Raw genomic sequence first — 5368 nt, forward strand, 5'->3', positions numbered from 1 at the left:
TTATAGATTTCAATTTCACGCACACCTTGTTTAAGGCTTTCCCTTAAACAGATTTGTCTCTGAAGTGTTTTCCTAAAAAAATGAGCCCCTGTGGCTCAGGCTGCCATGCCCTCAGCCCACGGGTTCTCCTTCCTACCGTTGAGCTGGTGGCTTTGCTGTGTGTGCCTTCTGCAGTGGCCTCCCTTTCTATTTCGTGGCTGTCAGGGGTCAAGGATCCAGTGGGGCAGGAGTGGAAGCATGAAGAATCCTTGTGCCGATGGATGTGTCCTGTAAGTTGACAGCATCCATGTCACCGTCCTGGTTGTGGTGCTGTACTAGAGTTTTGTAAGACGTCACTGCTGGGGGAAGCTGGATGAAGGGTACATGGGGTCTCTCTTTCTCTCTCTCTATTATTTACCACTGTGTGTGAATCTACAGTTCTCTCAAAATAAAAGACTTCACTTAAAAAAAGAAACAGGGCTTCCCTGGTGGCTCAGTGGTTGAGAGTCCGCCTGCCGATGCAGGGGACACGGGTTCGTGCCCTGGTCTGGGAAGATCCCACGTGCCATGGAGCGGCTGGGCCCGTGAGCCATGGCTGCTGAGCCTGTGCGTCCGGAGCCTGTGCTCTGCAAGAGGAGAGGCCACAACAGTGAGAGGCCTGTATACCGCAAAAAAAAAAAAAAAAAAAAAAAAGAAACAAACAAAGCAAAAACAACGCCCCCCCCCCCCCACATCTCCATATTACAGCCAATTATGGGAAAATACTTCCAACAATGTACATTTTTGAGAAAGGTTGTTTTCATCTTGTAGCTAGGAGGGCCCACACTGGGCCTTGTCAAAAGGATGACCAGCCCACAGGCCATACAGGCAGACAGGTTTGGCTCTAGGTCAGTGGTTCTGACACATAGAGCACATCAGAATGACCCAGGGCACTTGTTAAAACAGGTTCCCAAGCCCTCCTCCTAGAGTCCCTGTTCTGGGTCCAGGGATCTGCATTTTAACATGTGCCCCAGGAGCATCAGATGGGAACTGATTACTCATTCACCGTTCACTGGTTCCATTCATTACCCAGAGTGGGTGCTTACATGTGCTTGAGTACATGTATGGGAAGTGCTCACAGGATGTTTGTTTCTAGATTTTTTTCTTTAAAAAATAAACACACACACCTGGGGTTCAGTTGTTTCAGAGGATGTTCCATGATTCTTTTTATGGTCATGATCAATAGCTAATATTAATCAAGGCCTCGCTGCAGATCAGGTACTAGGCTAAGCACATACGTATATTAGCATTTTAAATTCTACCACAGCCCTGTGGATAAAGACACAGTGGCACAGAGTGTTTAAGGAATGTGTCCAGTGTGTTGCAGCCTGGATGTGGTGGGCTCACCTGTAAGACCATTCTCTCTAAATGCTATGGTCTGAATGTTTGTGTTCTCCCAGTTCTCAAATCCATATGTTGAAATCCTAATCCCCAAGGGGGATGGTATTAGGAGGTGGGGTCTTCCAGAGGTGATTAGGTCATGAAGGTGGGGCCCTCATCAATAATTAGTGCCCTTATGCAAGGGACCCAGAGAGAACCTGAGCCCCTTCTGCCATGTGGTAACAATGAGAAGTTAGTAATCTGTAACCCAGAAGAAGGCTGCTGGCAGACTGATCTTGGATTTCCAGCTTCTAGAACGGTGAGAAATAAATGTTTGTTGTTGTTTTTTTAAATTTATTTATTTTATTTATTTTTGGCTGTGTTGGGTCTTCGTTGCTGTGCGCAGGCTTTCTCTAGTTATGTCGAGCGGGGGCTGCTCTTTGTTGCAGTGCACAGGCTTCTCATTGCGGTGGCTTCTCTTTGTTGTGGAGCACGGGCTCTAGGCACGTGGGCTTCAGTAGTTGCGGCATGCAGGCTCAGCAGTTGTGGCTCACAGGCTTGGTTGCTCCACGGCATGTGGGATCTTCCTGGATCAGGGCTCAAACCCGTGTCCCCTGCATTGGCAGGAGGATTCTTAACCACTGCACCACCAGGGAAGCCCAGTGTTTGTTGTTTACAAACCACCCGGTCTATGGTATTTTGTTATAGCAGCCTAAACAGACTAAGACACCAAACCACAGAGCTCCACTCCCCCTGAGCATGACACCAAACGCCCATTGGCATAGCACTGGGTCTGCTGCGAAGGATCTGGCTTGGGGGTAGGGCCCTGGGTTCCAGTTCTTGCTCTAACACAGCCAGCCATTGGGCATCAATCCAATCCCATTTGCAACGCCTCTTAGGCTAGATCACATTTCCCCAAACCTTAGTACTCTGTGTACCACCTTCATAATGCACCTCATAATACTGAAGAGTTCACTCATTTGTCAAGTGTACTTATTTTAAAAAATTAAATCACTGCTATAAGTGGCCAATCAGTGTCAAATGTCCTAGAAGACAATGTACAGTTGATGGAAACATGACATGATTAGCTCTGACTCAGGTTCTTTTGCCTTCGAGTCTCTAAGCCTGAGGTCTTCTCTCTCTTTTCTAAAAAGGAGAGAAGGTCGGGAGAGAGTGATGTCAGCACTAAACTGAGGTGTTATGGGCTGAAATGTGTCCCCCTGAAATGCATGTGTTGAAATCCGAAGAGGTGATTAAGTTAAAATGAGGCCATTAGGGGGGACCCTAGTCCAAAAGACTGGTGTCTTTTTAAAAAGAGGAGATTAGGATGTAGGAGTGCACAGAGGGGAGGCCATGTGATGACACAGGGAGAAGCCGGGACGACTGTCTGCAAGCCAAGGAGACAGGAGGGAACCAACCCTGCAGACATCTTGCTCTTGGCCTTCTAGTCTCCACAACTGTGAGAAAATGAATCTCTGTTGTTTAAGCCCCCTGCTCCATGGGACTAGGTGTGGCAGCTTTCCCTGCAAGATAGCCAGAAAGATTCACAAATGAATGGGAAGGAAATCACTTTCCTAGAATGTTTCCTAGAATCACCACAAAGCATCTTATATGCTGGAGAAAGAGTGCACATCTGGTTCAGGGGTCCCCCATTTGTCTAAGGGGGAGCCTTCTGCTCCTCATTTCACCATAAAGTGGGGAGGGGTGAAAGTCTCAGTAAAGGTGAGATGGGGGCTGTTCAGCCCCCTAAGGGTCAAGACGAGGTCAGACAGTGGTGACTTTTGCTCTGCTGGGACTGACTTTACTCCACAGTCTCCTATCCTCTCCCTCCCTCATGTTCGTGAGCCTCATTGCCCCCTTCTCTCTGCTCCTTCCCATCAGATGAAAATCGTGCTTTGTCCAAATTTCCCTTGGAAACCCCTGCAGAAAGGCACTATGTTGAAGACAGATCAGTCTTGTTTCCCTCCAGGATGGGAAAGACTCCTGGGTCTGAGGACAGGTTCTAGCCCAGAGGTCGCCTCTACGGAGGGGTCACGTCTTTAAACAGCACGTCTTTAAACAGCAGACTTACACACAGGGGCAAGATGATCTCCCCAAGTAGGGCAGTAACACTAGCCGATCAGACCCACGTGTCCCCCTTAGGCTCGCTCAGGGAGTGTATGCTCCTGCGTGGGACGGTTCGTGGAATTGCCTCGACTGTTAAAAAGGTCACTTCTCTCTCTTGAGTGCGTGGAGTTGAACCTCTATGTTAAATGAGCTTCCGAGGTGACCTCAGACTGTGCTTGGGGCTCCTTTCCCCAGCCCGGCCCGGCATCCATGCGACGGCCTCCCTTTCCCTGTGGGACCTCCCAGGGCTCTGGGCTGGCCCGCCGTCGCCCACTCTGACACATCCTCCTTTCCTGAGGCATCCCCACCCCATCAACCACAAACTCCACAAGTTACAGGCCATGACCTTCCGGGGCTGGGCCACCTCAGTGGGTCTGTTCCCTCAGCGGCTGCCACCCAGTCCTTTCCCTCACTGTCTGCTTTCAGTAACAAGGATACACTTTCTTTTTACATATCTGGGGAAAATAATACATTTATGTGGTTTGGTTTATAGTTCTGTCCTAAAAAAAAAAAATGGCCCGTTGTTCTGGCTGTGGTCTGGTTGGCAGATTGATAGGGACGGTTGACCCTCTAGTCTGTACTTGCTGGAGGAAGAGGAGGGGCCGAAGGTGGACCAGGAATTGAGGGGAAAGGGTCAGAGCCGGCTGAGAGCAAAGGGCCTCAAACCCCTGCGGCTGCAGTGGACAGAGGCCATCTGTACTCACCCCATAATGATCTCCCGTGTGGTGTGCTGGATGCAGCAAACACAGCCAGTTATGTGAGAGCCAGTTAGGTGCATCTCTTCCCAACTCCACACTCAGTGACATCACACTGGTAGTGTGACATCAGCCATGGTGGGAATGTTTACACCCCAGAAATCAGCAAAGGCTACACTCAGGGCTTCCCCCCTCCCCTTCCCCCAGGAGCCTGCTGTTAACTATTTTCTAGCACACCCCTGAGCGCTCCTAGGCAGGGGTGGTCCCTAATATCGCTGAAGACCAGCAGGGGTCTCTGGGCAGTTAAGTGACAGAGCCTTCAATTCCTGGTCTCTGATCGTTTCCTTTGTCTCTAGGTCAATCAATGGATACAGATAGAGAGAGAGAGAGACATATAAATATCAATTTATCTCTCTCTATTTATCTCATTTGTCTGTCTATCTCTCTTTAATTCATAGGACCGGGGTGGGGGAGGTCATTCAAAAAAACCATAAACACATCCTCAACTGGGCAATGGGCTAACAGAAAAACATCGCCAATGGTGACCTCAGACCTGGGCGGTGGGTGCATGAAGGACAGGGGGAAAATGAGCAGAGAAATACCTAGTAAGCAGCTTTAGGAGGACAGAGACAAAGCTCAAATCCATACTTCTTTAGAGAATAAAAAGATTATTTAAAAAATGTGTTCCTTCTTCCTTTCATTCCTTCACTCCTTTCAGAATTTGCACAAACTATGGTACAAAGAGGTGTGATGTCACTAACCCCCTCCCAGTCCTCTAGAAATGTCCCAGCACCCAACTTCAAGACCAGCCACAGAGAGGACCAGGCCTTTTCCGAAAACTGCCCATGGCTGGGGCCCCGCGAGGGACTGAGTCCAAGACTGTCATCATTGCCTTGCCCTTGTTTGCTGCATTGTGTTTAAATTGCCTAAGCTTTTCCCATTCACTCGGATGAATGCTTGTGTATCATTTACAAGAACATGAACAAAATCCCTGAACTGCACTTTTCAACCTCAAACCCTCTTGTTGTTTCTGGAATATTTGGCGAGTCCTGAGCCACTGTGAAGGGGACGCCTTTGTAGCTGGGCCAGTAACTCGGCCCAGATGCTCCGTCCTGGTCACGGGCTGAGCCCAGACTGCACAAAAGGACCTCTCTGGACCCACAAGACCTGCTGTGAACATCCACCGAGTCCATCACATTTTTACTGTTGTTCTTTCCCTTCTTGTTGTT

At 49.0% G+C, this 5368-nt stretch overlaps 1 long non-coding RNA gene across 1 annotated transcript; it reads right to left on the reverse strand.

Annotated features, from left to right (window-relative positions):
- Window positions 1-1719: 1719 nt before the first annotated feature.
- Window positions 1720-4189, reverse strand: LOC141276732 (uncharacterized). Its single transcript, XR_012326721.1, has 3 exons — window positions 4149-4189; window positions 2757-2861; window positions 1720-1952 (listed from the first exon to the last, which is right to left on the reverse strand). It is a non-coding gene; the product is annotated as an uncharacterized lncRNA (long non-coding RNA).
- Window positions 4190-5368: the final 1179 nt, after the last annotated feature.

This window comes from Tursiops truncatus, chromosome 16 (assembly GCF_011762595.2).
Source record: "Tursiops truncatus isolate mTurTru1 chromosome 16, mTurTru1.mat.Y, whole genome shotgun sequence".
NCBI lineage: Eukaryota > Metazoa > Chordata > Mammalia > Artiodactyla > Delphinidae > Tursiops > Tursiops truncatus.